The 24,440-nt window shown below is 37.3% G+C and overlaps 12 non-coding genes and 84 pseudogenes across 12 annotated transcripts; all 96 read right to left on the reverse strand.

The window, feature by feature from the left end:
* Nucleotides 1-16, reverse strand: part of LOC148473042 (5S ribosomal RNA) — a 119-nt pseudogene extending 103 nt beyond the window's left edge.
* Nucleotides 17-127: 111 nt separating this feature from the next.
* On the reverse strand, nucleotides 128-246 carry LOC148473043 (5S ribosomal RNA; annotated as a pseudogene).
* Nucleotides 247-362: 116 nt separating this feature from the next.
* LOC148473044 (5S ribosomal RNA) lies at nucleotides 363-481 on the reverse strand (annotated as a pseudogene).
* A 350-nt stretch (nucleotides 482-831) lies between these two features.
* LOC148473045 (5S ribosomal RNA) lies at nucleotides 832-950 on the reverse strand (annotated as a pseudogene).
* A 116-nt stretch (nucleotides 951-1,066) lies between these two features.
* LOC148473046 (5S ribosomal RNA) lies at nucleotides 1,067-1,185 on the reverse strand. Its single transcript, XR_015873531.1, has one exon. It is a non-coding gene; the product is annotated as a 5S ribosomal RNA (ribosomal RNA).
* Nucleotides 1,186-1,535: 350 nt separating this feature from the next.
* Nucleotides 1,536-1,654, reverse strand: LOC148473047 (5S ribosomal RNA; annotated as a pseudogene).
* A 116-nt stretch (nucleotides 1,655-1,770) lies between these two features.
* Nucleotides 1,771-1,889, reverse strand: LOC148473048 (5S ribosomal RNA; annotated as a pseudogene).
* A 116-nt stretch (nucleotides 1,890-2,005) lies between these two features.
* Nucleotides 2,006-2,124, reverse strand: LOC148473049 (5S ribosomal RNA; annotated as a pseudogene).
* A 116-nt stretch (nucleotides 2,125-2,240) lies between these two features.
* LOC148473050 (5S ribosomal RNA) lies at nucleotides 2,241-2,359 on the reverse strand. The gene has a single exon (XR_015873929.1). It is a non-coding gene; the product is annotated as a 5S ribosomal RNA (ribosomal RNA).
* A 116-nt stretch (nucleotides 2,360-2,475) lies between these two features.
* On the reverse strand, nucleotides 2,476-2,594 carry LOC148473051 (5S ribosomal RNA; annotated as a pseudogene).
* A 115-nt stretch (nucleotides 2,595-2,709) lies between these two features.
* Nucleotides 2,710-2,828, reverse strand: LOC148473052 (5S ribosomal RNA; annotated as a pseudogene).
* A 116-nt stretch (nucleotides 2,829-2,944) lies between these two features.
* LOC148473053 (5S ribosomal RNA) lies at nucleotides 2,945-3,063 on the reverse strand (annotated as a pseudogene).
* Nucleotides 3,064-3,179: 116 nt separating this feature from the next.
* On the reverse strand, nucleotides 3,180-3,298 carry LOC148473054 (5S ribosomal RNA; annotated as a pseudogene).
* A 116-nt stretch (nucleotides 3,299-3,414) lies between these two features.
* LOC148473055 (5S ribosomal RNA) lies at nucleotides 3,415-3,533 on the reverse strand (annotated as a pseudogene).
* A 116-nt stretch (nucleotides 3,534-3,649) lies between these two features.
* LOC148473056 (5S ribosomal RNA) lies at nucleotides 3,650-3,768 on the reverse strand (annotated as a pseudogene).
* Nucleotides 3,769-3,879: 111 nt separating this feature from the next.
* LOC148473057 (5S ribosomal RNA) lies at nucleotides 3,880-3,998 on the reverse strand (annotated as a pseudogene).
* Nucleotides 3,999-4,114: 116 nt separating this feature from the next.
* On the reverse strand, nucleotides 4,115-4,233 carry LOC148473058 (5S ribosomal RNA; annotated as a pseudogene).
* Nucleotides 4,234-4,349: 116 nt separating this feature from the next.
* On the reverse strand, nucleotides 4,350-4,468 carry LOC148473059 (5S ribosomal RNA; annotated as a pseudogene).
* A 116-nt stretch (nucleotides 4,469-4,584) lies between these two features.
* Nucleotides 4,585-4,703, reverse strand: LOC148473060 (5S ribosomal RNA; annotated as a pseudogene).
* Nucleotides 4,704-4,819: 116 nt separating this feature from the next.
* On the reverse strand, nucleotides 4,820-4,938 carry LOC148473061 (5S ribosomal RNA; annotated as a pseudogene).
* Nucleotides 4,939-5,049: 111 nt separating this feature from the next.
* LOC148473062 (5S ribosomal RNA) lies at nucleotides 5,050-5,168 on the reverse strand (annotated as a pseudogene).
* Nucleotides 5,169-5,284: 116 nt separating this feature from the next.
* On the reverse strand, nucleotides 5,285-5,403 carry LOC148473063 (5S ribosomal RNA; annotated as a pseudogene).
* A 350-nt stretch (nucleotides 5,404-5,753) lies between these two features.
* On the reverse strand, nucleotides 5,754-5,872 carry LOC148473064 (5S ribosomal RNA; annotated as a pseudogene).
* A 116-nt stretch (nucleotides 5,873-5,988) lies between these two features.
* On the reverse strand, nucleotides 5,989-6,107 carry LOC148473065 (5S ribosomal RNA; annotated as a pseudogene).
* A 116-nt stretch (nucleotides 6,108-6,223) lies between these two features.
* LOC148473066 (5S ribosomal RNA) lies at nucleotides 6,224-6,342 on the reverse strand. Its single transcript, XR_015873999.1, has one exon. It is a non-coding gene; the product is annotated as a 5S ribosomal RNA (ribosomal RNA).
* Nucleotides 6,343-6,692: 350 nt separating this feature from the next.
* Nucleotides 6,693-6,811, reverse strand: LOC148473067 (5S ribosomal RNA; annotated as a pseudogene).
* A 116-nt stretch (nucleotides 6,812-6,927) lies between these two features.
* LOC148473068 (5S ribosomal RNA) lies at nucleotides 6,928-7,046 on the reverse strand (annotated as a pseudogene).
* A 116-nt stretch (nucleotides 7,047-7,162) lies between these two features.
* Nucleotides 7,163-7,281, reverse strand: LOC148473069 (5S ribosomal RNA; annotated as a pseudogene).
* A 116-nt stretch (nucleotides 7,282-7,397) lies between these two features.
* On the reverse strand, nucleotides 7,398-7,516 carry LOC148473070 (5S ribosomal RNA). Its single transcript, XR_015873940.1, has one exon. It is a non-coding gene; the product is annotated as a 5S ribosomal RNA (ribosomal RNA).
* Nucleotides 7,517-7,632: 116 nt separating this feature from the next.
* LOC148473071 (5S ribosomal RNA) lies at nucleotides 7,633-7,751 on the reverse strand (annotated as a pseudogene).
* A 115-nt stretch (nucleotides 7,752-7,866) lies between these two features.
* LOC148473072 (5S ribosomal RNA) lies at nucleotides 7,867-7,985 on the reverse strand (annotated as a pseudogene).
* Nucleotides 7,986-8,101: 116 nt separating this feature from the next.
* On the reverse strand, nucleotides 8,102-8,220 carry LOC148473073 (5S ribosomal RNA; annotated as a pseudogene).
* Nucleotides 8,221-8,336: 116 nt separating this feature from the next.
* Nucleotides 8,337-8,455, reverse strand: LOC148473074 (5S ribosomal RNA; annotated as a pseudogene).
* Nucleotides 8,456-8,571: 116 nt separating this feature from the next.
* On the reverse strand, nucleotides 8,572-8,690 carry LOC148473075 (5S ribosomal RNA; annotated as a pseudogene).
* A 116-nt stretch (nucleotides 8,691-8,806) lies between these two features.
* Nucleotides 8,807-8,925, reverse strand: LOC148473076 (5S ribosomal RNA; annotated as a pseudogene).
* Nucleotides 8,926-9,036: 111 nt separating this feature from the next.
* LOC148473077 (5S ribosomal RNA) lies at nucleotides 9,037-9,155 on the reverse strand (annotated as a pseudogene).
* Nucleotides 9,156-9,271: 116 nt separating this feature from the next.
* On the reverse strand, nucleotides 9,272-9,390 carry LOC148473078 (5S ribosomal RNA; annotated as a pseudogene).
* Nucleotides 9,391-9,740: 350 nt separating this feature from the next.
* LOC148473079 (5S ribosomal RNA) lies at nucleotides 9,741-9,859 on the reverse strand (annotated as a pseudogene).
* Nucleotides 9,860-9,975: 116 nt separating this feature from the next.
* On the reverse strand, nucleotides 9,976-10,094 carry LOC148473080 (5S ribosomal RNA; annotated as a pseudogene).
* Nucleotides 10,095-10,210: 116 nt separating this feature from the next.
* LOC148473081 (5S ribosomal RNA) lies at nucleotides 10,211-10,329 on the reverse strand. The gene has a single exon (XR_015873853.1). It is a non-coding gene; the product is annotated as a 5S ribosomal RNA (ribosomal RNA).
* A 116-nt stretch (nucleotides 10,330-10,445) lies between these two features.
* Nucleotides 10,446-10,564, reverse strand: LOC148473082 (5S ribosomal RNA; annotated as a pseudogene).
* Nucleotides 10,565-10,679: 115 nt separating this feature from the next.
* LOC148473083 (5S ribosomal RNA) lies at nucleotides 10,680-10,798 on the reverse strand. The gene has a single exon (XR_015873854.1). It is a non-coding gene; the product is annotated as a 5S ribosomal RNA (ribosomal RNA).
* Nucleotides 10,799-10,914: 116 nt separating this feature from the next.
* LOC148473084 (5S ribosomal RNA) lies at nucleotides 10,915-11,033 on the reverse strand (annotated as a pseudogene).
* Nucleotides 11,034-11,149: 116 nt separating this feature from the next.
* LOC148473085 (5S ribosomal RNA) lies at nucleotides 11,150-11,268 on the reverse strand (annotated as a pseudogene).
* Nucleotides 11,269-11,384: 116 nt separating this feature from the next.
* Nucleotides 11,385-11,503, reverse strand: LOC148473086 (5S ribosomal RNA; annotated as a pseudogene).
* A 116-nt stretch (nucleotides 11,504-11,619) lies between these two features.
* On the reverse strand, nucleotides 11,620-11,738 carry LOC148473087 (5S ribosomal RNA; annotated as a pseudogene).
* A 115-nt stretch (nucleotides 11,739-11,853) lies between these two features.
* Nucleotides 11,854-11,972, reverse strand: LOC148473088 (5S ribosomal RNA; annotated as a pseudogene).
* A 116-nt stretch (nucleotides 11,973-12,088) lies between these two features.
* Nucleotides 12,089-12,207, reverse strand: LOC148473089 (5S ribosomal RNA). The gene has a single exon (XR_015873605.1). It is a non-coding gene; the product is annotated as a 5S ribosomal RNA (ribosomal RNA).
* A 116-nt stretch (nucleotides 12,208-12,323) lies between these two features.
* LOC148473090 (5S ribosomal RNA) lies at nucleotides 12,324-12,442 on the reverse strand (annotated as a pseudogene).
* A 117-nt stretch (nucleotides 12,443-12,559) lies between these two features.
* LOC148473091 (5S ribosomal RNA) lies at nucleotides 12,560-12,678 on the reverse strand (annotated as a pseudogene).
* Nucleotides 12,679-12,794: 116 nt separating this feature from the next.
* On the reverse strand, nucleotides 12,795-12,913 carry LOC148473092 (5S ribosomal RNA; annotated as a pseudogene).
* Nucleotides 12,914-13,029: 116 nt separating this feature from the next.
* Nucleotides 13,030-13,148, reverse strand: LOC148473093 (5S ribosomal RNA; annotated as a pseudogene).
* Nucleotides 13,149-13,264: 116 nt separating this feature from the next.
* Nucleotides 13,265-13,383, reverse strand: LOC148473094 (5S ribosomal RNA; annotated as a pseudogene).
* A 115-nt stretch (nucleotides 13,384-13,498) lies between these two features.
* Nucleotides 13,499-13,616, reverse strand: LOC148473095 (5S ribosomal RNA; annotated as a pseudogene).
* A 116-nt stretch (nucleotides 13,617-13,732) lies between these two features.
* On the reverse strand, nucleotides 13,733-13,851 carry LOC148473096 (5S ribosomal RNA; annotated as a pseudogene).
* Nucleotides 13,852-13,967: 116 nt separating this feature from the next.
* On the reverse strand, nucleotides 13,968-14,086 carry LOC148473097 (5S ribosomal RNA; annotated as a pseudogene).
* A 116-nt stretch (nucleotides 14,087-14,202) lies between these two features.
* Nucleotides 14,203-14,321, reverse strand: LOC148473098 (5S ribosomal RNA; annotated as a pseudogene).
* A 116-nt stretch (nucleotides 14,322-14,437) lies between these two features.
* Nucleotides 14,438-14,556, reverse strand: LOC148473099 (5S ribosomal RNA). Its single transcript, XR_015873333.1, has one exon. It is a non-coding gene; the product is annotated as a 5S ribosomal RNA (ribosomal RNA).
* A 116-nt stretch (nucleotides 14,557-14,672) lies between these two features.
* On the reverse strand, nucleotides 14,673-14,791 carry LOC148473100 (5S ribosomal RNA). Its single transcript, XR_015873606.1, has one exon. It is a non-coding gene; the product is annotated as a 5S ribosomal RNA (ribosomal RNA).
* A 116-nt stretch (nucleotides 14,792-14,907) lies between these two features.
* LOC148473101 (5S ribosomal RNA) lies at nucleotides 14,908-15,026 on the reverse strand (annotated as a pseudogene).
* Nucleotides 15,027-15,142: 116 nt separating this feature from the next.
* On the reverse strand, nucleotides 15,143-15,261 carry LOC148473102 (5S ribosomal RNA; annotated as a pseudogene).
* Nucleotides 15,262-15,377: 116 nt separating this feature from the next.
* LOC148473103 (5S ribosomal RNA) lies at nucleotides 15,378-15,496 on the reverse strand (annotated as a pseudogene).
* A 116-nt stretch (nucleotides 15,497-15,612) lies between these two features.
* LOC148473104 (5S ribosomal RNA) lies at nucleotides 15,613-15,731 on the reverse strand (annotated as a pseudogene).
* Nucleotides 15,732-15,846: 115 nt separating this feature from the next.
* On the reverse strand, nucleotides 15,847-15,964 carry LOC148473105 (5S ribosomal RNA; annotated as a pseudogene).
* Nucleotides 15,965-16,080: 116 nt separating this feature from the next.
* LOC148473106 (5S ribosomal RNA) lies at nucleotides 16,081-16,199 on the reverse strand (annotated as a pseudogene).
* A 116-nt stretch (nucleotides 16,200-16,315) lies between these two features.
* LOC148473107 (5S ribosomal RNA) lies at nucleotides 16,316-16,434 on the reverse strand (annotated as a pseudogene).
* A 116-nt stretch (nucleotides 16,435-16,550) lies between these two features.
* Nucleotides 16,551-16,669, reverse strand: LOC148473108 (5S ribosomal RNA; annotated as a pseudogene).
* Nucleotides 16,670-16,785: 116 nt separating this feature from the next.
* Nucleotides 16,786-16,904, reverse strand: LOC148473109 (5S ribosomal RNA). The gene has a single exon (XR_015873897.1). It is a non-coding gene; the product is annotated as a 5S ribosomal RNA (ribosomal RNA).
* Nucleotides 16,905-17,019: 115 nt separating this feature from the next.
* On the reverse strand, nucleotides 17,020-17,138 carry LOC148473110 (5S ribosomal RNA; annotated as a pseudogene).
* Nucleotides 17,139-17,254: 116 nt separating this feature from the next.
* LOC148473111 (5S ribosomal RNA) lies at nucleotides 17,255-17,373 on the reverse strand. The gene has a single exon (XR_015874325.1). It is a non-coding gene; the product is annotated as a 5S ribosomal RNA (ribosomal RNA).
* A 116-nt stretch (nucleotides 17,374-17,489) lies between these two features.
* On the reverse strand, nucleotides 17,490-17,608 carry LOC148473112 (5S ribosomal RNA; annotated as a pseudogene).
* Nucleotides 17,609-17,725: 117 nt separating this feature from the next.
* On the reverse strand, nucleotides 17,726-17,844 carry LOC148473113 (5S ribosomal RNA; annotated as a pseudogene).
* Nucleotides 17,845-17,955: 111 nt separating this feature from the next.
* On the reverse strand, nucleotides 17,956-18,074 carry LOC148473114 (5S ribosomal RNA; annotated as a pseudogene).
* A 116-nt stretch (nucleotides 18,075-18,190) lies between these two features.
* LOC148473115 (5S ribosomal RNA) lies at nucleotides 18,191-18,309 on the reverse strand (annotated as a pseudogene).
* A 116-nt stretch (nucleotides 18,310-18,425) lies between these two features.
* On the reverse strand, nucleotides 18,426-18,544 carry LOC148473116 (5S ribosomal RNA; annotated as a pseudogene).
* A 351-nt stretch (nucleotides 18,545-18,895) lies between these two features.
* Nucleotides 18,896-19,014, reverse strand: LOC148473117 (5S ribosomal RNA; annotated as a pseudogene).
* Nucleotides 19,015-19,129: 115 nt separating this feature from the next.
* On the reverse strand, nucleotides 19,130-19,248 carry LOC148473118 (5S ribosomal RNA; annotated as a pseudogene).
* Nucleotides 19,249-19,364: 116 nt separating this feature from the next.
* Nucleotides 19,365-19,483, reverse strand: LOC148473119 (5S ribosomal RNA; annotated as a pseudogene).
* Nucleotides 19,484-19,599: 116 nt separating this feature from the next.
* On the reverse strand, nucleotides 19,600-19,718 carry LOC148473120 (5S ribosomal RNA; annotated as a pseudogene).
* A 115-nt stretch (nucleotides 19,719-19,833) lies between these two features.
* LOC148473121 (5S ribosomal RNA) lies at nucleotides 19,834-19,952 on the reverse strand (annotated as a pseudogene).
* Nucleotides 19,953-20,293: 341 nt separating this feature from the next.
* On the reverse strand, nucleotides 20,294-20,412 carry LOC148473122 (5S ribosomal RNA; annotated as a pseudogene).
* Nucleotides 20,413-20,527: 115 nt separating this feature from the next.
* LOC148473123 (5S ribosomal RNA) lies at nucleotides 20,528-20,646 on the reverse strand (annotated as a pseudogene).
* A 104-nt stretch (nucleotides 20,647-20,750) lies between these two features.
* On the reverse strand, nucleotides 20,751-20,869 carry LOC148473124 (5S ribosomal RNA; annotated as a pseudogene).
* A 116-nt stretch (nucleotides 20,870-20,985) lies between these two features.
* On the reverse strand, nucleotides 20,986-21,104 carry LOC148473125 (5S ribosomal RNA; annotated as a pseudogene).
* Nucleotides 21,105-21,219: 115 nt separating this feature from the next.
* LOC148473126 (5S ribosomal RNA) lies at nucleotides 21,220-21,338 on the reverse strand (annotated as a pseudogene).
* Nucleotides 21,339-21,454: 116 nt separating this feature from the next.
* LOC148473127 (5S ribosomal RNA) lies at nucleotides 21,455-21,573 on the reverse strand (annotated as a pseudogene).
* Nucleotides 21,574-21,689: 116 nt separating this feature from the next.
* LOC148473128 (5S ribosomal RNA) lies at nucleotides 21,690-21,808 on the reverse strand (annotated as a pseudogene).
* A 116-nt stretch (nucleotides 21,809-21,924) lies between these two features.
* Nucleotides 21,925-22,043, reverse strand: LOC148473129 (5S ribosomal RNA; annotated as a pseudogene).
* A 116-nt stretch (nucleotides 22,044-22,159) lies between these two features.
* On the reverse strand, nucleotides 22,160-22,278 carry LOC148473130 (5S ribosomal RNA; annotated as a pseudogene).
* A 116-nt stretch (nucleotides 22,279-22,394) lies between these two features.
* LOC148473131 (5S ribosomal RNA) lies at nucleotides 22,395-22,513 on the reverse strand (annotated as a pseudogene).
* A 116-nt stretch (nucleotides 22,514-22,629) lies between these two features.
* LOC148473132 (5S ribosomal RNA) lies at nucleotides 22,630-22,748 on the reverse strand (annotated as a pseudogene).
* A 115-nt stretch (nucleotides 22,749-22,863) lies between these two features.
* Nucleotides 22,864-22,982, reverse strand: LOC148473133 (5S ribosomal RNA). The gene has a single exon (XR_015873334.1). It is a non-coding gene; the product is annotated as a 5S ribosomal RNA (ribosomal RNA).
* Nucleotides 22,983-23,333: 351 nt separating this feature from the next.
* On the reverse strand, nucleotides 23,334-23,452 carry LOC148473134 (5S ribosomal RNA; annotated as a pseudogene).
* Nucleotides 23,453-23,802: 350 nt separating this feature from the next.
* LOC148473135 (5S ribosomal RNA) lies at nucleotides 23,803-23,921 on the reverse strand (annotated as a pseudogene).
* Nucleotides 23,922-24,037: 116 nt separating this feature from the next.
* LOC148473136 (5S ribosomal RNA) lies at nucleotides 24,038-24,156 on the reverse strand (annotated as a pseudogene).
* Nucleotides 24,157-24,271: 115 nt separating this feature from the next.
* On the reverse strand, nucleotides 24,272-24,390 carry LOC148473137 (5S ribosomal RNA; annotated as a pseudogene).
* Between the last annotated feature and the right edge of the window lie 50 nt (nucleotides 24,391-24,440).

Here is a 24,440-nt window from a genome sequence, read left to right on the forward strand (position 1 = left end):
TGTTTTGGCTGTAAGTACTCAAAGAAATTAACTTTAGACCTCTTTTACTTCTTTACTCAAGTAAATTCATTGATAAGTTGAAAAAATTAAATGTAAAATGTAATAGACTGTTATGGCAGTATAAAATTACCTACAGCACCTGGGATTCCTAGGTGGTCTCCCATCCAAATACTAACCAGGCCCAACCCTGCAGAGCTCCCAAGATCAGACGAGATTGGGCATGTCCACTGTGGTTTGGCTGTAGGTGCTCAAAAACATTAACTTTAGACCTCTTTTACTTCTTTACTCAAGTAAATTCACTGATAAGTTGAAAAAATTAAATGTAAAATGTAATAGAAAAGAATGTTATGGCAGTATAAAATTACCTACAGAACCTGGGATTCCTAGGTAGTCTCCCATCCAAGTACAAACCAGTCCCAACACTGCATAGCTTCCAAGATCAGATGAGATTGGGCATGTCCAGTGTGGTTTGGCTGTATGTGCTCAAAAACATTAACTTTAGACCTCTATTACTTCTTAACTCAAGTAAATTCATTGATAAGTTGAAAAAATTAAATGTAAAATGTAATAGAAAAGAATGTTATGGCAGTATAAAATTACCTACTGCAGCTGGTTTCCCCAGGTGGTCTCCCATCCAAGTACTGACCATGCACAACACTGCATAGCTACCAAGATAAGACGAGATGGGGCATGTCCAGTGTGGATTGGCTGTAGGTGCTCAAAAGTATTAACTTTAGACCTCTTTTACTTCTTAACTCAAGTAAATTCAATGATAAGTTGAAAAATTAAATGTAAAATGTAATAGAAAAGAATGTTATGGCAGTATAAAATTACCTACAGCTCCTGGTATTCCAGGGTGGTCTCCCATCCAAGCACTAACCAGGCCCAACACTGCATAGCTTCCAAGATCAGATGAGATTGGGCATGTCCAGTGTGGTTTGGCTGTAGGTGCTCAAAAACATTAACTTTAGACCTCTTTTACTTCTTCACTCAAGTAAATTCATTGATAAGTTGAAAAAATTAAATGTAAAATGTAATAGAAAAGAATGTTATGGCTGCATAAAATTACCTACAGCACCTGGTATTCCCAGGTGGTCTCCCATCCAAGTACTAACCAGGCCCAACACTGCATAGCTTCCAAGATCAGATGAGATTGGGCATGTCCAGCGTGGTTTGGCTGTAGGTGCTCAAAAACATTAACTTTAGACCTCTATTACTTCTTAACTCAAGTAAATTCATTGATAAGTTGAAAAAATTAAATGTAAAATGTAATAGAAAAGAATGTTATGGCAGTATAAAATTACCTACTGCAGCTGGTTTCCCCAGGTGGTCTCCCATCCAAGTACTGACCATGCCCAACACTGCATAGCTACCAAGATAAGACGAGATGGGGCATGTCCAGTGTGGATTGACTGTAGGTGCTCAAAAGTATTAACTTTAGACCTCTTTTACTTCTTAACTCAAGTAAATTCAATGATAAGTTGAAAAATTAAATGTAAAATGTAATAGAAAAGAATGTTATGGCAGTATAAAATTACCTACAGCTCCTGGTATTCCCGGGTGGTCTCCCATCCAAGTACTAACCAGGCCCAACACTGCATAGCTTCCAAGATCAGACGAGATTGGGCATGTGCAGTGTGGTTTGGCTGTAGGTGCTCAAAAACATTAACTTTAGACCTCTTTTACTTCTTTACTCAAGTAAATTCATTGATAAGTTGAAAAAATTAAATTTAAAGTGTAATAGAAAAGAATGTTATGGCAGTATAAAATTACCTACAGCACCTGGGATAACTAGGTGGTCTCCTATCCAAGTACTAAACAGGTCCAACACTGCATAGCTTCCAAGATCAGACGAGATTGGGCATGTCCAGTGTGGTTTGGCTGTAGGTGCTCAAAAACATTAACTTTAGACCTCTTTTACTTCTTCACTCAAGTAAATTCATTGATAAGTTGAAAAAATTAAATGTAAAATGTAATAGAAAAGAATGTTATGGCTGCATAAAATTACCTAAAGCACCTGGTATTCCCAGGTGGTCTCCCATCCAAGTCCTAACCAGGCCCAACACTGCATAGCTTCCAAGATCAGACGAGATTGGGCATGTCCAGTGTGGTTTGGCTGTAGGTGCTCAATACCATTATCTTTAGACCTCTTTTATTTCTTAACTCAAGTAAATTCATAGATAAGTTGAAAAAATTAAATGTAAAATGTAATAGAAAAGAATGTTATGGCAGTATAAAATTACCTACAGCACCTGGTATTCCCAGGTGGTCTCCCATCCAAGTACTAACCAGGCCCAACACTGCATAGTTTCCAAGATCAGACGAGATTGGGCATTTCCAGTGTGGTTTGGCTGTAGGTGCCCAAAAGCAATAAATTTATACCGCTATTACTTCTTAACTCAAGTAAATTCATTGATAAGTTGAAAAAATTAAATGTAAAATGTAATAGAAAAGAAAGTTATGGCAGTATAAAATTACCTACCGCACCTGGTATTCCCAGTTGGTCTCCCATCCAAGTACTAACCAGGCCCAACACTGCATAGCTTCCAAGATCAGACGAGATTGGGCATGTCCAGTGTGGTTTGGCTGTAGGTGCTCAAAAACATTAACTTTAGACCTCTTTTACTTCTTAACTCAAGTAAATTCAATGATAAGTTGTAAAATTAAATGTAAAATATAATAGAAAAGAATGTTATGGCAGTATAAAATTACCTACAGCTCATGGTATTCCCAGGTGGTCTCCCATCCAAGTACTAACCAGGCCCAACACTGCATAGCTTCCAAGTTCAGACAAGATTGGGCATGTCCAGTGTGGTTTGGCTGTAGGTGCGCAAAAGCATTAACTTTAGACCTCTATTACTTCTTAACTCAAGTAAATTCATTGATAAGTTGAAAAAATGAAATGTAAAATGTAATAGAAAAGAATGTTATGGAAGTATAAAATTAACTACAGCGCCTGGTATTGCCAGGTGGTCTCCCATCCAAGTACTAACCAGGCCCAACACTGCATAGCTTCCAAGAACAGATGAGATTGGGCATGTCCAGTGTGGATTGGCTGTAGGTGCTCAAAAACCTTAACTTTAGACCTCTTTTACTTCTTAACTCAAGTAAATTCATTGATAAGTTGAAACTTTTAAATTTAAAATGTTCTAGAAAAGAATGTTTTGGCAGTATAAAAATACCTACAGCACCTGGTATTCCCAGGTGGTCTCCCATCCAAGTACAAACCAGGCCAAACACTGCAGAGCTTCCAAGATCAGACGAGATTGGGCATGTCCAGTGTGGTTTGACTGTAGGTGCTCAAAAACATTAACTTTAGACATCTTTTACTTCTTAACTCAAGTAAATTCATTGACAAGTTGAAAAAATTAAATGTAAAATTTAATAGAAAAGAATGTTATGGCAGTATAAAATTACCTACAGCACCTGATATTCCCAGGTGGTCTCCCATTCAAGTACAAAGCAGGCCCAACACTGCATAACTTCCAAGATCAGACGAGATTGGGCATGTCCAGTGTGGTTTGGCTATAGGCGCTCAAAAACATTAAATTTAGACCTCTTTTACTTCTTAACTCAAGTAAATTCATTGATAAGTTGAAAAAATGTAATGTAAAATGTAATAGAAAAGAATGTTATGGCTATATAAAATTACCTACAGCACCAGGGATTCCTAGGTGGTCTCCCATCCAAGTACTATCCAGGCCCAACACTGCATAGCTTCCAATATCAGACGAGATTGGGCATGTCCAGTGTGGTTTGGCTGTAAGTACTCAAAGAAATTAACTTTAGACCTCTTTTACTTCTTTACTCAAGTAAATTCATTGATAAGTTGAAAAAATTAAATGTAAAATGTAATAGACTGTTATGGCAGTATAAAATTACCTACAGCACCTGGGATTCCTAGGTGGTCTCCCATCCAAATACTAACCAGGCCCAACACTGCAGAGCTTCCAAGATCAGACGAGATTGGGCATGTCCACTGTGGTTTGGCTGTAGGTGCTCAAAAACATTAACTTTAGACCTCTTTTACTTCTTTACTCAAGTAAATTCACTGATAAGTTGAAAAAATTAAATGTAAAATGTAATAGAAAAGAATGTTATGGCAGTATAAAATTACCTACAGAACCTGGGATTCCTAGGTAGTCTCCCATCCAAGTACAAACCAGTCCCAACACTGCATAGCTTCCAAGATCAGATGAGATTGGGCATGTCCAGTGTGGTTTGGCTGTAGGTGCTCAAAAACATTAACTTTAGACCTCTTTTACTTCTTAACTCAAGTAAATTCATTGATAAGTTGAAACAATTAAATGTAAAATGTTCTAGAAAAGAATGTTATGGCAGTATAAAAGTACCTACAGCACCTGGTATTCCCAGGTGGTCTCCCATCCAAGTACAAACCAGGCCAAACACTGCAGAGCTTGCAAGATCAGACGAGATTGGGCATGTCCAGTGTGGTTTGACTGTAGGTGCTCAAAAACATTAACTTTAGACATCTTTTACTTCTTAACTCAAGTAAATTCATTGACAAGTTGAAAAAATTAAATGTAAAATTTAATAGAAAAGAATGTTATGGCAGTATAAAATTACCTACAGCACCTGATATTCCCAGGTGGTCTCCCATTCAAGTACAAACCAGGCCCAACACTGCATAACTTCCAAGATCAGACGAGATTGGGCATGTCCAGTGTGGTTTGGCTATAGGCGCTCAAAAACATTAAATTTAGACCTCTTTTACTTCTTAACTCAAGTAAATTAATTGATAAGTTGAAAAAATGTAATGTAAAATGTAATAGAAAAGAATGTTATGGCTATATAAAATTACCTACAGCACCAGGGATTCCTAGGTGGTCTCCCATCCAAGTACTATCCAGGCCCAACACTGCATAGCTTCCAATATCAGAAGAGATTGGGCATGTCCAGTGTGTTTTGGCTGTAGGTACTCAAAGAAATTAACTTTAGACCTCTTTTACTTCTTTACTCAAGTAAATTCATTGATAAGTTGAAAAAATTAAATGTAAAATGTAATAGACTGTTATGGCAGTATAAAATTACCTACAGCACCTGGGATTCCTAGGTGGTCTCCCATCCAAATACTAACCAGGCCCAACCCTGCAGAGCTTCCAAGATCAGACGAGATTGGGCATGTCCACTGTGGTTTGGCTGTAGGTGCTCAAAAACATTAACTTTAGACCTCTTTTACTTCTTTACTCAAGTAAATTCACTGATAAGTTGAAAAAATTAAATGTAAAATGTAATAGAAAAGAATGTTATGGCAGTATAAAATTACCTACAGAACCTGGGATTCCTAGGTAGTCTCCCATCCAAGTACAAACCAGTCCCAACACTGCATAGCTTCCAAGATCAGATGAGATTGGGCATGTCCAGTGTGGTTTGGCTGTATGTGCTCAAAAACATTAACTTTAGACCTCTATTACTTCTTAACTCAAGTAAATTCATTGATAAGTTGAAAAAATTAAATGTAAAATGTAATAGAAAAGAATGTTATGGCAGTATAAAATTACCTACTGCAGCTGGTTTCCCCAGGTGGTCTCCCATCCAAGTACTGACCATGCACAACACTGCATAGCTACCAAGATAAGACGAGATGGGGCATGTCCAGTGTGGATTGGCTGTAGGTGCTCAAAAGTATTAACTTTAGACCTCTTTTACTTCTTAACTCAAGTAAATTCAATGATAAGTTGAAAAATTAAATGTAAAATGTAATAGAAAAGAATGTTATGGCAGTATAAAATTACCTACAGCTCCTGGTATTCCAGGGTGGTCTCCCATCCAAGCACTAACCAGGCCCAACACTGCATAGCTTCCAAGATCAGATGAGATTGGGCATGTCCAGTGTGGTTTGGCTGTAGGTGCTCAAAAACATTAACTTTAGACCTCTTTTACTTCTTTACTCAAGTAAATTCATTGATAAGTTGAAAAAATTATATTTAAAATGTAATAGAAAAGAATGTTATGGCAGTATAAAATTACCTACAGCACCTGGGATAACTAGGTGGTCTCCTATCCAAGTACTAAACAGGTCCAACACTGCATAGCTTCCAAGATCAGATGAGATTGGGCATGTCCAGTGTGGTTTGGCTGTAGGTGCTCAAAAACATTAACTTTAGACCTCTTTTACTTCTTCACTCAAGTAAATTCATTGATAAGTTGAAAAAATTAAATGTAAAATGTAATAGAAAAGAATGTTATGGCTGCATAAAATTACCTACAGCACCTGGTATTCCCAGGTGGTCTCCCATCCAAGTACTAACCAGGCCCAACACTGCATAGCTTCCAAGATCAGACGAGATTGGGCATGTCCAGCGTGGTTTGGCTGTAGGTGCTCAAAAACATTAACTTTAGACCTCTATTACTTCTTAACTCAAGTAAATTCATTGATAAGTTGAAAAAATTAAATGTAAAATGTAATAGAAAAGAATGTTATGGCAGTATAAAATTACCTACTGCAGCTGGTTTCCCCAGGTGGTCTCCCATCCAAGTACTGACCAAGCCCAACACTGCATAGCTACCAAGATAAGACAAGATGGGGCATGTCCAGTGTGGATTGACTGTAGGTGCTCAAAAGTATTAACTTTAGACCTCTTTTACTTCTTAACTCAAGTAAATTCAATGATAAGTTGAAAAATTAAATGTAAAATGTAATAGAAAAGAATGTTATGGCAGTATAAAATTACCTACAGCTCCTGGTATTCCCGGGTGGTCTCCCATCCAAGTACTAACCAGGCCCAACACTGCATAGCTTCCAAGATCAGACGAGATTGGGCATGTCCAGTGTGGTTTGGCTGTAGGTGCTCAAATACATTAACTTTAGACCTCTTTTACTTCTTTACTCAAGTAAATTCATTGATAAGTTGAAAAAATTAAATTTAAAATGTAATAGAAAAGAATGTTATGGCAGTATAAAATTACCTACAGCACCTGGGATAACTAGGTGGTCTCCTATCCAAGTACTAAACAGGTCCAACACTGCATAGCTTCCAAGATCAGACGAGATTGGGCATGTCCAGTGTGGTTTGGCTGTAGGTGCTCAAAAACATTAACTTTAGACCTCTTTTACTTCTTCACTCAAGTAAATTCATTGATAAGTTGAAAAAATTAAATGTAAAATGTAATAGAAAAGAATGTTATGGCTGCATAAAATTACCTAAAGCACCTGGTATTCCCAGGTGGTCTCCCATCCAAGTACTAACCAGGCCCAACACTGCATAGCTTCCAAGATCAGACGAGATTGGGCATGTCCAGTGTGGTTTGGCTGTAGGTGCTCAATACCATTATCTTTAGACCTCTTTTATTTCTTAACTCAAGTAAATTCATAGATAAGTTGAAAAAATTAAATGTAAAATGTAATAGAAAAGAATGTTATGGCAGTATAAAATTACCTACAGCACCTGGTATTCCCAGGTGGTCTCCCATCCAAGTACTAACCAGGCCCAACACTGCATAGTTTCCAAGATCAGACGAGATTGGGCATTTCCAGTGTGGTTTGGCTGTAGGTGCCCAAAAGCATTAAATTTATACCGCTATTACTTCTTAACTCAAGTAAATTCATTGATAAGTTGAAAAAATTAAATGTAAAATGTAATAGAAAAGAAAGTTATGGCAGTATAAAATTACCTACCGCACCTGGTATTCCCAGTTGGTCTCCCATCCAAGTACTAACCAGGCCCAACACTGCATAGCTTCCAAGATCAGACGAGATTGGGCATGTCCAGTGTGGTTTGGCTGTAGGTGCTCAAAAACATTAACTTTAGACCTCTTTTACTTCTTAACTCAAGTAAATTCAATGATAAGTTGTAAAATTAAATGTAAAATATAATAGAAAAGAATGTTATGGCAGTATAAAATTACCTACAGCTCATGGTATTCCCAGGTGGTCTCCCATCCAAGTACTAACCAGGCCCAACACTGCATAGCTTCCAAGTTCAGACAAGATTGGGCATGTCCAGTGTGGTTTGGCTGTAGGTGCGCAAAAGCATTAACTTTAGACCTCTATTACTTCTTAACTCAAGTAAATTCATTGATAAGTTGAAAAAATTAAATGTAAAATGTAATAGAAAAGAATGTTATGGAAGTATAAAATTAACTACAGCACCTGGTATTGCCAGGTGGTCTCCCATCCAAGTACTAACCAGGCCCAACACTGCATAGCTTCCAAGAACAGATGAGATTGGGCATGTCCAGTGTGGTTTGGCTGTAGGTGCTCAAAAACATTAACTTTAGACCTCTTTTACTTCTTAACTCAAGTAAATTCATTGATAAGTTGAAACTTTTAAATTTAAAATGTTCTAGAAAAGAATGTTATGGCAGTATAAAAATACCTACAGCACCTGGTATTCCCAGGTGGTCTCCCATCCAAGTACAAACCAGGCCAAACACTGCAGAGCTTCCAAGATCAGACGAGATTGGGCATGTCCAGTGTGGTTTGACTGTAGGTGCTCAAAAACATTAACTTTAGACATCTTTTACTTCTTAACTCAAGTAAATTCATTGACAAGTTGAAAAAATTAAATGTAAAATTTAATAGAAAAGAATGTTATGGCAGTATAAAATTACCTACAGCACCTGATATTCCCAGGTGGTCTCCCATTCAAGTACAAAGCAGGCCCAACACTGCATAACTTCCAAGATCAGACGAGATTGGGCATGTCCAGTGTGGTTTGGCTATAGGCGCTCAAAAACATTAAATTTAGACCTCTTTTACTTCTTAACTCAAGTAAATTCATTGATAAGTTGAAAAAATGTAATGTAAAATGTAATAGAAAAGAATGTTATGGCTATATAAAATTACCTACAGCACCAGGGATTCCTAGGTGGTCTCCCATCCAAGTACTATCCAGGCCCAACACTGCATAGCTTCCAATATCAGACGAGATTGGGCATGTCCAGTGTGGTTTGGCTGTAAGTACTCAAAGAAATTAACTTTAGACCTCTTTTACTTCTTTACTCAAGTAAATTCATTGATAAGTTGAAAAAATTAAATGTAAAATGTAATAGACTGTTATGGCAGTATAAAATTACCTACAGCACCTGGGATTCCTAGGTGGTCTCCCATCCAAATACTAACCAGGCCCAACACTGCAGAGCTTCCAAGATCAGACGAGATTGGGCATGTCCACTGTGGTTTGGCTGTAGGTGCTCAAAAACATTAACTTTAGACCTCTTTTACTTCTTTACTCAAGTAAATTCACTGATAAGTTGAAAAAATTAAATGTAAAATGTAATAGAAAAGAATGTTATGGCAGTATAAAATTACCTACAGAACCTGGGATTCCTAGGTAGTCTCCCATCCAAGTACAAACCAGTCCCAACACTGCATAGCTTCCAAGATCAGATGAGATTGGGCATGTCCAGTGTGGTTTGGCTGTAGGTGTTCAAAAACATTAACTTTAGACCTCTATTACTTCTTAACTCAAGTAAATTCATTGATAAGTTGAAAAAATTAAATGTACAATGTAATAGAAAAGAATGTTATGGAAGTATAAAATTACCTACTGCAGCTGGTTTCCCCAGGTGGTCTCCCATCCAAGTACTGACCATGCCCAACACTGCATAGCTACCAAGATAAGACGAGATGGGGCATGTCCAGTGTGGATTGGCTGTAGGTGCTCAAAAGTATTAACTTTAGACCTCTTTTACTTCTTAACTCAAGTAAATTCAATGATAAGTTGAAAAATTAAATGTAAAATGTAATAGAAAAGAATGTTATGGCAGTATAAAATTATCTACAGCTCCTGGTATTCCCGGGTGGTCTCCCATCCAAGTACTAACCAGGCCCAACACTGCATAGCTTCCAAGATCAGACAAGATTGGGCATGTCCAGTGTGGTTTGGCTGTAGGTGCTCAAAAACATTAACTTTAGACCTCTTTTACTTCTTAACTCAAGTAAATTCATTGATAAGTTGAAAAAATTAAATTTAAAATGTAATAGAAAAGAATGTTATGGCAGTATAAAATTACCTACAGCACCTGGGATAACTAGGTGGTCTCCTATCCAAGTACTAAACAGGTCCAACACTGCATAGCTTCCAAGATCAGACGAGATTGGGCATGTCCAGTGTGGTTTGGCTGTAGGTGCTCAAAAACATTAACTTTAGACCTCTTTTACTTCTTCACTCAAGTAAATTCATTGATAAGTTGAAAAAATTAAATGTAAAATGTAATAGAAAAGTATGTTGTGGCTGCATAAAATTACCTACAGCACCTGGTATTCCCAGGTGGTTTCCCATCCAAGTACTAACCAGGCCCAACACTGCATAGCTTCCAAGATCAGACGAGATTGGGCATGTCCAGTGTGGTTTGGCTGTAGGTGCTCAAAAGCATTAACTTTAGACCTCTATTACTTCTTAACTCAAGTAAATTCATTGATAAGTTGAAAAAATTAAATTTAAAATGTAATAGAAAAGAATGTTATGGCAGTATAAAATTACCTACAGCACCTGGTAATCCCTGGTGGTCTACCATCCAAGTACTAACCACGCCCAACACTGCATAGCTTCCAAGTTCAGACGAGATTGGGCATGTCCAGTGTGGTTTGGCTGTAGGTGCTCAAAAACATTAACTTTAGATCTCTTTTACTTCTTAACTCAAGTAAATTCAATGATAAGTTGAAAAATGAAATGTAAAATGTAATAGAAAAGAATGTTATGGCAGTATAAAATTACCTACAGCACCTGGTATTCCCAGGTGGTTTCCCATCCAAGTACTAACCAGGCCCAACACTGCATAGCTTCCAAGATCAGACGAGATTGGGCATGTCCAGTGTGGTTTGGCTGTAGGTGTTCAAAACCATTAACTTTAGACCTCTTTTACTTCTTAACTCAAGTAAATTCATTGATAAGTTGAAAAAATTAAATGTAAAATGTAATAGAAAAGAATGTTATGGCAGTATAAAATTACCTACAGCACCTGGTATTGCCAGGTGGTCTCCCATCCAAGTACTAACCAGGCCCAACACTGCATACTTTCCAAGATCAGACGAGATTGGGCATGTCCAGTGTGGTTTGGCTGTAGGTGCCCAAAAGCATTAAATTTATACCGCTATTACTTCTTAACTCAAGTAAATTCATTGATAAGTTGAAAAAATGTAATGTAAAATGTAATAGAAAAGAATGTTATGGCTATATAAAATTACCTACAGCACCAGGGATTTCTAGGTGGTCTCCCATCCAAGTACTATCCAGGCCCAACACTGCATATCTTCCAATATCAGACGAGATTGGGCATGTCCAGTGTGGTTTGGCTGTAGGTGCTCAAAGACATTAACTTTAGACCTCTTTTACTTCTTTACTCAAGTAAATTCATTGATAAGTTGAAAAAATTAAATGTAAAATGTAATAGAAAAGAATGTTATGTCAGTATAAAATTACCTACAGAACCTGGGATTCCTAGGTAGTCTCCCATCCAAGTACAAACCAGTCCCAACACTGCATAGCTTCCAAGATCAGATGAGATTGGGCATGTCCAGTGTGGTTTGGCTGTAGGTGCTCAAAACCATTAACTTTAGACCTCTTTTACTTCTTAACTCAAGTAAATTCATTGATAAGTTGAAAAAATTAAATGTAAAATGTAATAGAAAAGAATGTTATGGCAGTATAAAATTACCTACAGCACCTGGTATTCCCAGGTGGTCTCCCATCCAAGTACTAACCAGGCCCAACACTGCATAGCTTCCAAGATCAGACGAGATTGGGCATGTCCAGTGTGGTTTTGCTGTAGGTGCTCAAAAACATTAACTTTAGACCTCTTTTACTTCTTAACTCAAGTAAATTCAATGATAAGTTGTAAAATTAAATGTAAAATATAATAGAAAAGAATGTTATGGCAGTATAAAATTACCTACAGCTCCTGGTATTCCCAGGTGGTCTCCCATCCAAGTACTAACCATGCCCAACACTGCATAGCTTCCAAGATCAGACAAGATTGGGCATGTCCAGTGTGGTTTGGCTGTAGGTGCGCAAAAGCATTAACTTTAGACCTCTATTGCTTCTTAACTCAAGTAAATTCATTAATAAGTTGAAAAAATTAAATGTAAAATGTAATAGAAAAGAATGTTATGGCAGTATAAAATTACCTACAGCACCTGGTATTCCCAGGTGGTCTCCCATCCAAGTACTAACCAGGCCCAACACTGCATAGCTTCCAAGATCAGATGAGATTGGGCATGTCCAGTATGGTTTGGCTGTAGGTGCTCAAAAACATTAACTTTAGACCTCTTTTACTTCTTAACTCAAGTAAATTCATTGATACGTTGAAAAAATTAAATGTAAAATGTTCTAGAAAAGAATGTTATGGCAGTATAAAATTAGCTACAGCACCTGGTATTCCCAGGTGGTCTCCCATCCAAGTACAAACCAGGCCAAACACTGCATAGCTTCCAAGATCAGATGAGATTGGGCATGTCCAGTGTGGTTTGACTGTAGGTGCTCAAAAACATTAACTTTAGACATCTTTTACTTCTTAACTCAAGTAAATTCATTGATAAGTTGAAAAAATTAAATGTAAAATTTAATAGAAAAAGAATGTTATGGCTATATAAAATTACCTACAGCACCAGGGATTCCTAGGTGGTCTCCCATCCAAGTACTATCCAAGCCCAACACTGCATAGCTTCCAATATCAGACGAGATTGGGCATGTCCAGTGTGGTTTGGCTGTAGGTGCTCAAAAACATTAACTTTAGACCTCTTTTACTTCTTAACTCAAGTAAATTCATTGATAAGTTGAAAAAATTAAATTTAAAATGTAATAGAAAAGAATGTTATGGCAGTATAAAATTACCTACAGCACCTGGGATAACTAGGTGGTCTCCTATCCAAGTACTAAACAGGTCCAACACTGCATAGCTTCCAAGATCAGACGAGATTGGGCATGTCCAGTGTGGTTTGGCTGTAGGTGCTCAAAAACATTAACTTTAGACCTCTTTTACTTCTTCACTCAAGTAAATTCATTGATAAGTTGAAAAAATTAAATGTAAAATGTAATAGAAAAGAATGTTATGGCTGCATAAAATTACCTACAGCACCTGGTATTCGCAGGTGGTCTCCCATCCAAGTACTAACCAGACCCAACACTGCATAGCTTCCAAGATCAGACGAGATTGGGCATGTCCAGTGTGGTTTGGCTGTAGGTGCTCAAAAACATTAACTTTAGACCTCTATTACTTCTTAACTCAAGTAAATTCATTGATAAGTTGAAAAAATTAAATTTAAAATGTAATAGAAAAGAATGTTATGGCAGTATAAAATTACCTACAGCACCTGGTAATCCCTGGTGGTCTACCATCCAAGTACTAACCATGCCCAACACTGCATAGCTTCCAAGTTCAGACAAGATTGGGCATGTCCAGTGTGGTTTGGCTGTAGGTGCTCAAAAACCTTAACTTTAGATCTCTTTTACTTCTTAACTCAAGTAAATTCAATGATAAGTTGAAAAATGAAATGTAAAATGTAATAGAAAAGAATGTTATGGCAGTATAAAATTACCTACAGCATCTGGTATTCCCAGGTGGTCTCCCATCCAAGTACTAACCAGGCCCACACTGCATAGCTTCCAAGATCAGATAAGATTGGGCATGTCCAGTGTGGTTTGGCTGTAGGTGCTCAAAACCATTAACTTTAGACCTCTTTTACTTCTTAACTCAAGTAAATTCATTGATAAGTTGAAAAAATTAAATGTAAAATGTAATAGAAAAGAATGTTATGGCAGTATAAAATTACCTACAGCACCTGGTATTGCCAGGTGGTCTCCCATCCAAGTACTAACCAGGCCCAACACTGCATAGTTTCCAAGATCAGACGAGATTGGGCATGTCCAGTGTGGTTTGGCTGTAGGTGCCCAAAAGCATTAAATTTATACCTCTATTACTTCTTAACTCAAGTAAATTCAATGATAAGTTGAAAAAATGTAATGTAAAATGTAATAGAAAAGAATGTTATGGCTATATAAAATTACCTACAGCACCAGGGATTCCTAGGTGGTCTCCCATCCAAGTACTATCCAGGCCCAACACTGCATAGCTTCCAATATCAGACGAGATTGGGCATGTCCAGTGTGGTTTGGCTGTAGGTGCGCAAATACATTAACTTTAGACCTCTTTTACTTCTTTACTCAAGTAAATTCATTGATAAGTTGAAAAAATTAAATGTAAAATGTAATAGAAAAGAATGTTATGGCAGTATAAAATTACCTACAGCACCTGGTATTCCCAGGTGGTCTCCCATCCAAGTACTAACCAGGCCCAACACTGCATAGTTTCCAAGATCAGACAAGATTGGGCATGTCCAGTGTGGTTTGGCTGTAGGTGCCCAAAAGCATTAAATTTATACCGCTATTACTTCTTAACTCAAGTAAATTCATTGATAAGTTGAAAAAATTAAATGTAAAATGTAATAGAAAAGAATGTTATGGCAGTATAAAATTACCTACAGCACCTGGTATTCCCAGGTGGTCTCCCATCCAAGTACTAACCAGGCCCAACACTGCATAGCTTCCAAGATCAGACGAGATTGGGCATGTCCAGTGTGGTTTGGCTGTAGGTGCTCAAAAACATTAACTTTAGACCTCTTTTACTTCTTAACTCAAGTAAATTCATTAATAAGTTGAAAAAATTAAATGTAAAATGTAATAGAAAAGAATGGTATGGCAGTATAAAATTACCTACAGCACCTGGTATTCCCAGGTGGTCTCCCATCCAAGTACTAACCAGGCCCAACACTGCATAGCTTCCAAGATCAGATGAGATTGGGCATGTCCAGTATGGTTTGGCTGTAGGTGCTCAAAAACATTAACTTTAGACCTCTTTTACTTCTTAACTCAAGTAAATTCATTGATACGTTGAAAAAATTAAATGTAAAATGTTCTAGAAAAGAATGTTATGGCAGTATAAAATTAGCTACAGCACCTGGTATTCCCAGGTGGTCTCCCATCCAAGTACAAACCAGGCCAAACACTGCATAGCTTCCAAGATCAGATGAGATTGGGCATGTCCAGTGTGGTTTGACTGTAGGTGCTCAAAAACATTAACTTTAGACCTCTTTTACTTCTTAACTCAAGTAAATTCATTGATAAGTTGAAAAAATTAAATTTAAAATGTAATAGAAAAGAATGTTATGGCAGTATAAAATTACCTACAGCACCTGGGATAACTAGGTGGTCTCCTATCCAAGTACTAAACAGGTCCAACACTGCATAGCTTCCAAGATCAGACGAGATTGGGCATGTCCAGTGTGGTTTGGCTGTAGGTGCTCAAAAACATTAACTTTAGACCTCTTTTACTTCTTCACTCAAGTAAATTCATTGATAAGTTGAAAAAATTAAATGTAAAATGTAATAGAAAAGAATGTTATGGCTGCATAAAATTACCTACAGCACCTGGTATTCCCAGGTGGTCTCCCATCCAAGTACTAACCAGACCCAACACTGCATAGCTTCCAAGATCAGACGAGATTGGGCATGTCCAGTGTGGTTTGGCTGTAGGTGCTCCAAAACATTAACTTTAGACCTCTATTACTTCTTAACTCAAGTAAATTCATTGATAAGTTGAAAAAATTAAATTTAAAATGTAATAGAAAAGAATGTTATGGCAGTATAAAATTACCTACAGCACCTGGTAATCCCTGGTGGTCTACCATCCAAGTACTAACCACGCCCAACACTGCATAGCTTCCAAGTTCAGAAGAGATTGGGCATGTCCAGTGTGGTTTGGCTGTAGGTGCTCAAAAACCTTAACTTTAGATCTCTTTTACTTCTTAACTCAAGTAAATTCAATGATAAGTTGAAAAATGAAATGTAAAATGTAATAGAAAAGAATGTTATGGCAGTATAAAATTACCTACAGCATCTGGCATTCCCAGGTGGTCTCCCATCCAAGTACTAACCAGGCCCACACTGCATAGCTTCCAAGATCAGACGAGATTGGGCATGTCCAGTGTGGTTTGGCTGTAGGTGCTCAAAACCATTAACTTTAGACCTCTTTTACTTCTTAACTCAAGTAAATTCATTGATAAGTTGAAAAAATTAAATGTAAAATGTAATAGAAAAGAATGTTATGGCAGTATAAAATTACCTACAGCACCTGGTATTGCCAGGTGGTCTCCCATCCAAGTACTAACCAGGCCCAACACTGCATAGTTTCCAAGATCAGACGAGATTGGGCATGTCCAGTGTGGTTTGGCTGTAGGTGCCCAAAAGCATTAAATTTATACCGCTATTACTTCTTAACTCAAGTAAATTCAATGATAAGTTGAAAAAATGTAATGTAAAATGTAATAGAAAAGAATGTTATGGCTATATAAAATTACCTACAGCACCAGGGATTCCTAGGTGGTCTCCCATCCAAGTACTATCCAGGCCCAACACTGCATAGCTTCCAATATCAGACGAGATTGGGCATGTCCAGTGTGGTTTGGCTGTAGGTGTGCAAAGACATTAACTTTAGACCTCTTTTACTTCTTTACTCAAGTAAATTCATTGATAAGTTGAAAAAATTAAATGTAAAATGTAATAGAAAAGAATGTTATGGCAGTATAAAATTACCTACAGCACCTGGTATTCCCAGGTGGTCTCCCATCCAAGTACTAACCAGGCCCAACACTGCATAGTTTCCAAGATCAGACAAGATTGGGCATGTCCAGTGTGGTTTGGCTGTAGGTGCCCAAAAGCATTAAATTTATACCACTATTACTTCTTAACTCAAGTAAATTCATTGATAAGTTGAAAAAATTAAATGTAAAATGTAATAGAAAAGAACGTTATGGCAGTATAAAATTACCTACAGCACCTGGTATTCCCAGGTGGTCTCCCATCCAAGTACTAACCAGGCCCAACACTGCATAGCTTCCAAGATCAGACGAGATTGGGCAAATCCAGTGTGGTTTGGCTGTAGGTGCTCAAAAACATTAACTTTAGACCTCTTTTACTTCTTAACTCAAGTAAATTCAATGATAAGTTGTAAAATTAAATGTAAAATATAATCGAAAAGAATGTTATGGCAGTATAAAATTACCTACAGCTCCTGGTATTCCCAGGTGGTCTCCCATCCAAGTACTAACCAGGCCCAACACTGCATAGCTTCCAAGATCAGACAAGATTGGGCATGTCCAGTGTGGTTTGGCTATAGGTGCGCAAAAGCATTAACTTTAGACCTCTATTAATTCTTAACTCAAGTAAATTCATTAATAAGTTGAAAAAATTAAATGTAAAATGTAATTGAAAAGAATGTTATGGCAGTATAAAATTACCTACAGCACCTGGTATTCCCAGGTGGTCTCCCATCCAAGTACTAACCAGGCCCAACACTGCATAGCTTCCAAGATCAGATGAGATTGGGCATGTCCAGTGTGGTTTGGCTGTAGGTGCTCAAAAACATTAATTTTAGACCTCTTTTACTTCTTAACTCAAGTAAATTCATTGATAAGTTGAAAAAATTAAATGTAAAATGTTCTAGAAAAGAATGTTATGGCAGTATAAAATTACCTACAGCACCTGGTATTCCCAGGTGGTCTCCCATCCAAGTACAAACCAGTCCAAACACTGCATAGCTTCCAAGATCAGATGAGATTGGGCATGTCCAGTGTGGTTTGACTGTAGGTGCTCAAAAACATTAACTTTAGACATCTTTTACTTCTTAACTCAAGTAAATTCATTGATAAGTTGAAAAAATTAAATGTAAAATTTAATAGGAAAAGAATGTTATGGCTATATAAAATTACCTACAGCACCAAGGATTCCTAGGTGGTCTCCCATCCAAGTACTATCCAAGCCCAACACAGCATAGCTTCCAATATCAGACGAGATTGGGCATGTCCAGTGTGGTTTGGCTGTAGGTGCTCAAAGAAATTAACTTTAGAACTCTTTTACTTCTTTACTCAAGTAAATTCATTGATAAGTTGAAAAAATTAAATGTAAAATGTAATAGACTGTTATGGCAGTATAAAATTACCTACAGCACCTGGGATTCCTAGGTGGTCTCCCATCCAAGTACTAACCAGGCCCAACACTGCATAGCTTCCAAGATCAGACGAGATTGGGCATGTCCACTGTGGTTTGGCTGTTGGTGCTCAAAAACATTAACTTTAGACATCTTTTACTTCTTTACTCAAGTAAATTCATTGATAAGTTGAAAAATTAAATGTAAAATGTAATAGTAAAGAATGTTATGGCAGTATAAAAATTACCTACAGAACCTGGGATTCCTAGGTAGTCTCCCAACCAAGTACAAACCAGTCCCAACACTGCATAGCTTCCAAGATCAGACGAGATTGGGCATGTCCAGTGTGGTTTGGCTGTAGGTGCTCAAAAACATTAACTTTAGACCTGTATTACTTCTTAATTCAAGTAAATTCATTGATAAGTTGAAAAAATTAAATGTAAAATGTAATAGAAAAGAATGTTATGGCAGTATAAAATTACCTACAGCATCTGGTAATCCCTGGTGGTCTCCCATCCAAGTACTAACCAGGCCCAACACTGCATAGCTTCCAAGTTCAGACGAGATTGGGCATGTCCAGTGTGGATTGGCTGTAGGTGCTCCAATACATTAACTTTAGACCTCTTTTACTTCTTAACTCAAGTAAATTCAATGATAAGTTGAAAAAATTAAATGTAAAATGTAATAGAAAAGAATGTTATGGCAGTATAAAATTACCTACTGCACCTGGTTTTCCCAGGTGGTCTCCCATCCAAGTACTGACCATTCCCAACACTGCATAGCTTCCAAGATCAAATGACATTGGCCATGTCCAGTGTGGTTTGGCTATAGGTGCTGAAAAATATTAACTTTAGACCTCTTTTACATCTTAACTCAAGTAAATTCTTTGCTAAGTTGAAAAAATGTAATGTAAAATGTAATAGAAAAGAATGTTATGGCTATATAAAATTACCTACAGCACCTGGTATTCCCAGGTGGTCTCCCATCCAAGTACAAACCAGGCCCAACACTGCATAGCTTCCAAGATCAGACAAGATTGGGCATGTCCAGTGTGGTTTGGCTGTAGGTGCTAAAATCCTTAACTTTAGACCTCTTTTACTTCTTAACTCAAGTAAATTAATTGATAAGTTGAAAAAATTAAATGTAAAATGTAATAGAAAAGAAAGTTATGGCAGTATAAAATTACCTACAGCACCTGGTATTTCCAGGTGGTCTCCCATCCAAGTACTGACCATGCCCAACACTGCATAGCTTCCAAGATCAAACGACATTGGCCATGTCCAGTGTGGTTTGGCTATAGGTGCTCAAAAATATTAACTTTATACCTCTTTTACTTCTTAACTCAAGTAAATTCATTGCTAAGTTGAAAAAATGTAATGTAAAATGTAATAGAAAAGAATGTCATGGCTATATAAAATTACCTACAGCACCTGGTATTCCCAGGTGGTCTCCCATCCAAGTACTAACCAGGCCCAACACTGCATAGCTTCCAAGATCAGATGAGATTGGGCATGTCCAGTGTGGTTTGGATGTAGGTACTCAAAAACATTAACTTTAGACCTCTATTACTTCTTAACGCAAGTAAATTCATTGATAAGTTGAAAAAATTAAATTTAAAATGTAATAGAAAAGAATGTTATGGCAGTATAAAATTACCTACAGCATCTGGTAATCCCTGGTGGTCTCCCATTCAAGTACTAACCAGGCCCAACACTGCATAGCTTCCAAGTTCAGACGAGATTGGGCATGTCCAGTGTGGATTGGCTGTAGGTGCTCAAAAACATTAACTTTAGACCTCTTTTACTTCTTAACTCAAGTAAATTCAATGATAAGTTGAAAAATGAAACGTAAAATGTAATAGAAAAGAATGTTATGGCAGTATAAAATTACCTACAGCACCTGGTATTCCCAGGTGGTGTCCCATCCAAGTACTAACCAGGCCCAACACTGCATAGCTTCCAAGATCAGACGAGATTGGGCATGTCCAGTGTGGTTTGGCTGGAGCTGCTCAAAAACATTAACTTTAGACCTCTTTTACTTCTTTACTCAAGTAAATTCATTGATAAGTTGAAAAAATTAAATGTAAAATGTAATAGAAAAGAATGTTATGGCAGTATAAAAATACCTACTGCACCTGGTTTTCCAAGGTGGTCTCACATCCAAGTACTGACCATTCCCAACACTGCATAGCTTCCAAGATCAAACGACATTGGCTATGTCCAGTGTGGTTTGCCTATAGGTGCTGAAAAATATTAACTTTAGACCTCTTTTACTTCTTAACTCAAGTAAATTCATTGCTAAGTTGAAAAAATGCAATGTAAAATGTAATGTTATGGCTATATAAAATTACCTACAGCACCTGGTATTCCCAGGTGGTCTCTCATCCAAGTACTAACCAGGCCCAACACTGCATAGCTTCCAAGATCAGATGAGATTGGGCATGTCCAGTGTGGTTTGGCTGTAGGTGCTAAAAGCCTTAACTTTAGACATCTTTTACTTCTTAACTCAAGTAAATTCATTGATAAGTTGAAAAAATTAAATGAAAAATGTAATAGAAAAGAATGTTATGGCAGTATAAAATTACCTACAGCACCTGGTATTCCCAGGTGGTCTCCCATCCAAGTACTGACCATGCCCAACACTGCATAGCTTCCAAGATCAAACGACATTGGCCATGTCCAGTGTGGTTTGGCTATAGGTGCTGAAAAATATTAACTTTAGACGTCTTTTACTTCTTAACTCAAGTAAATTCATTGCTAAGTTGAAAAAATGTAATAGAAAAGAATGTTATGGCTATATAAAATTACCTACAGCACCTGGTATTCCCAGGTGGTCTCCCATCCAAGTACTAACCAGGCCCAACACTGGATAGCTTCCAAGATCAGACAAGATTGGGCATGTCCAGTGTGGTTTGGCTATAGGTGCTGAAAAATATTAACTTTAGACCTCTTTTACTTCTTAACTCAAGTAAATTCATTGCTAAGTTGAAAAAATGTAATGTAAAATGTAATAGAAAAGAATGTTATGGCTATACAAAATTACCTACAGCACCTGGTATTCCCAGGTGGTCTCCCATCCAAGTACTAACCAGGCCCAACACTGCATAGCTTCCAAGATCAGACGAGATTGGGCATGTCCAGTGTGGTTTGGCAATAGGTGCTAAAAGTCTTAACTTTAGACCTCTTTTACTTCTTAACTCAAGTAAATTCATTGCTAAGTTGAAAAAATTAAATGTAAAATGTAATAAAAAAGACTATTATGGCAGTATAAAATTACCTACAGCACCTGGGATTCCCAGGTGGTCTCCCATCCAAGTACTAACCAGGCCCAACACTGCATAGTTTCCAAGATCAGACGAGATTGGGCATGTCCAGTGTGGTTTGGCTGTAGATGCTCAAAAACATTAACTTTAGACCTCTTTTACTTCTTAACTCAAGTAAATTCATTGATAAGTTGAAAAAATTAAATGTAAAATGTAATAGAAAAGAATGTTATGGCTGCATAAAATTACCTACAGCACCTGGTATTCCCAGGTGGTTTCCCATCCAAGTACTAACCAGACCGAACACTGCATAGCTTTCAAAATCAGACGAGATTGGGCATGTCCAGTGTGGTTTGGCTGTGGGTTCTCAAAAACATTAACTTTAGACCTCTTTTACTTCTTAACTCAAATAAATTCATTGATAAGTTGAAAAAATTAAATGTAAAATGTAATAGAAAAGAATGTTATGGCAATATAAAATTACCTACAGAACCTGGGATTCCTAGGTGGTCTCCTATCCAAGTACTAAACAGGTCCAACACTGCATAGCTTCCAAGATCAGACGAGATTGGGCATGTCCAGTGTGGTTTGGCTGTAGGTGCTCAAAAACATTAACTTTAGACCTCTTTTACTTCTTAACTCAAGTAAATTCATTGATAAGTTGAAAAAATTAAATGTAAAATGTAATAGAAAAGAAAGTTATGGCTGCATAAAATTACCTACAGCACCTGGTATTCCCAGGTGGTCTCCCATCCAAGTACTAACCAGGCCCAACACTGCATAGCTTCCAAGATCAGACAAGATTGGGCATGTCCAGTGTGGTTTGGCTGTAGGTGCTCAAAAACATTAACTTTAGACCTCTATTACTTCTTAACTCAAATAAATTCATTGATAAGTTGAAAAAATTAAATTTAAAATGTAATAGAAAAGAATGTTATGGCAGTATAAAATTACCTACAGCACGTGGTAATCCCTGGTGGTCTCCCATCCAAGTACTAACCACGCCCAACACTGCATAGCTTCCAAGATCAAATGACATTGGCCATGTCCAGTGTGGTTTGGCTATAGGTGCTGAAAAATATTAACTTTAGACCTCTTTTACTTCTTAACTCAAGTAAATTCATTGCTAAGTTGAAAAAATGTAATGTAAAATGTAATAGAAAAGAATGTTATGGCTGCATAAAATTACCTACAGCACCTGGTATTCCCAGGTGGTTTCCCATCCAAGTAATAACCAGGCCCAACACTGCATAGCTTCCAAAATCAGACGAGATTGGGCATGTCCAGTGTGGTTTGGCTGTGGGTGCTCAAAAACATTAACTTTAGACCTCTATTACTTCTTACCTCAAGTAAATTCATTGATAAGTTGAAAAAATTAAATTTAAAATGTAATAGAAAAGAATGTTATGGCACTATAAAATTAACTACAGCACCTGGTAATCCCAGGTGGTCTCCCATCCAAGTACTAACCAGGCCCAACACTGCATAGCTTCCAAGTTCAGACGAGATTGGGCATGTCCAGTGTGGTTTGACTGTAGGTGCTCAAAAACATTAACTTTAGACCTCTTTTACTTCTTAACTCAAGTAAATTCAATGATAAGTTGAAAAATGAAATGTAAAATGTAATAGAAAAGAATGTTATGGCAGTATAAAATTACCTACAGCACCTGGTATTCCCAGGTGGTCTCCCATCCAAGTACTAACCAGGCCCAACACTGCATAGCTTCCAAGATCAGACGAGATTGGGCATGTCCAGTGTGGTTTGGCTGTAGGTGCTCAAAAACATTAACTTTAGACCTCTTTTACTTCTTAACTCAAGTAAATTCATTGATAAGTTGAAAGAATGAAATGTAAAATGTAATAGAAAAGAATGTTTTGGTTGTCTAAAATTCCCTACAGCACCTGGTATTCCCAGGTGGTCTCCCATTCAAGTACTGACCATGCCCAACACTGCATAGCTACCAAGATAAGACGAGATGGGGTATGTCCAGTGTGGATTGGATGTAGGTGCTCAAAAGTATTAACTTTAGACCTCTTTTACTTCTTAACTCAAGTAAATTCATTGCTAAGTTGAAAAAATGTAATGTAAAATGTAATAGAAAAGAATGTTATGGCTATATAAAATTACCTACAGCACCTGGTATTCCCAGGTGGTCTCCCATCCAAGTACAAACCAGGCCCAACACTGCATAGCTTCCAAGATCAGACAAGATTGGGCATGTCCAGTGTGGTTTGGCTGTAGGTGCTAAAATCCTTAACTTTAGACCTCTTTTACTTCTTAACTCAAGTAAATTCATTGATAAGTTGAAAAAATTAAATGTAAAATGTAATAGAAAAGAATGTTATGGCAGTATAAAATTACCTACAGCACCTGGTATTTCCAGGTGGTCTCCCATCCAAGTACTGACCATGCCCAACGCTGCATAGCTTCCAAGATCAAACGACATTGGCCATGTCCAGTGTGGTTTGGCTATAGGTGCTCAAAAATATTAACTTTATACCTCTTTTACTTCTTAACTCAAGTAAATTCATTGCTAAGTTGAAAAAATGTAATGTAAAATGTAATAGAAAAGAATGTTATGGCAGTATAAAATTACCTACAGCACCTGGTATTCCCAGGTGGTCTCCCATCCAAGTACTAACCAGGCCCAACACTGCATAGCTTCCAAGATCAGATTAGATTGGGCATGTCCAGTGTGGTTTGGATGTAGGTGCTCAAAAACATTAACTTTAGACCTCTATTACTTCTTAACTCAAGTAAATTCATTGATAAGTTGAAAAAATTAAATTTAAAATGTAATAGAAAAGAATGTTATGGCAGTATAAAATTACCTACAGCATCTGGTAATCCCTGGTGGTCTCCCATTCAAGTACTAACCAGGCCCAACACTGCATAGCTTCCAAGTTCAGACGAGTTTGGGCATGTCCAGTGTGGATTGGCTGTAGGTGCTCAAAAACATTAACTTTAGACCTCTTTTACTTCTTAACTCAAGTAAATTCAATGATAAGTTGAAAAATTAAATGTAAAATGTAATAGAAAAGAATGTTATGGCAGTATAAAATTACCTACAGCACCTGGTATTCCCAGGTGGTGTCCCATCCAAGTACTAACCAGGCCCAACACTGCATAGCTTCCAAGATCAGACGAGATTGGGCATGTCCAGTGTGGTTTGGCTGGAGGTGCTCAAAAACATTAACTTTAGACCTCTTTTACTTCTTTACTCAAGTAAAT

The sequence above is a fragment of the Taudactylus pleione genome, unplaced genomic scaffold (genome assembly GCF_031769625.1).
Source record: "Taudactylus pleione unplaced genomic scaffold, aTauple2 ptg000967l, whole genome shotgun sequence".
Taxonomy (NCBI): domain Eukaryota; kingdom Metazoa; phylum Chordata; class Amphibia; order Anura; family Myobatrachidae; genus Taudactylus; species Taudactylus pleione.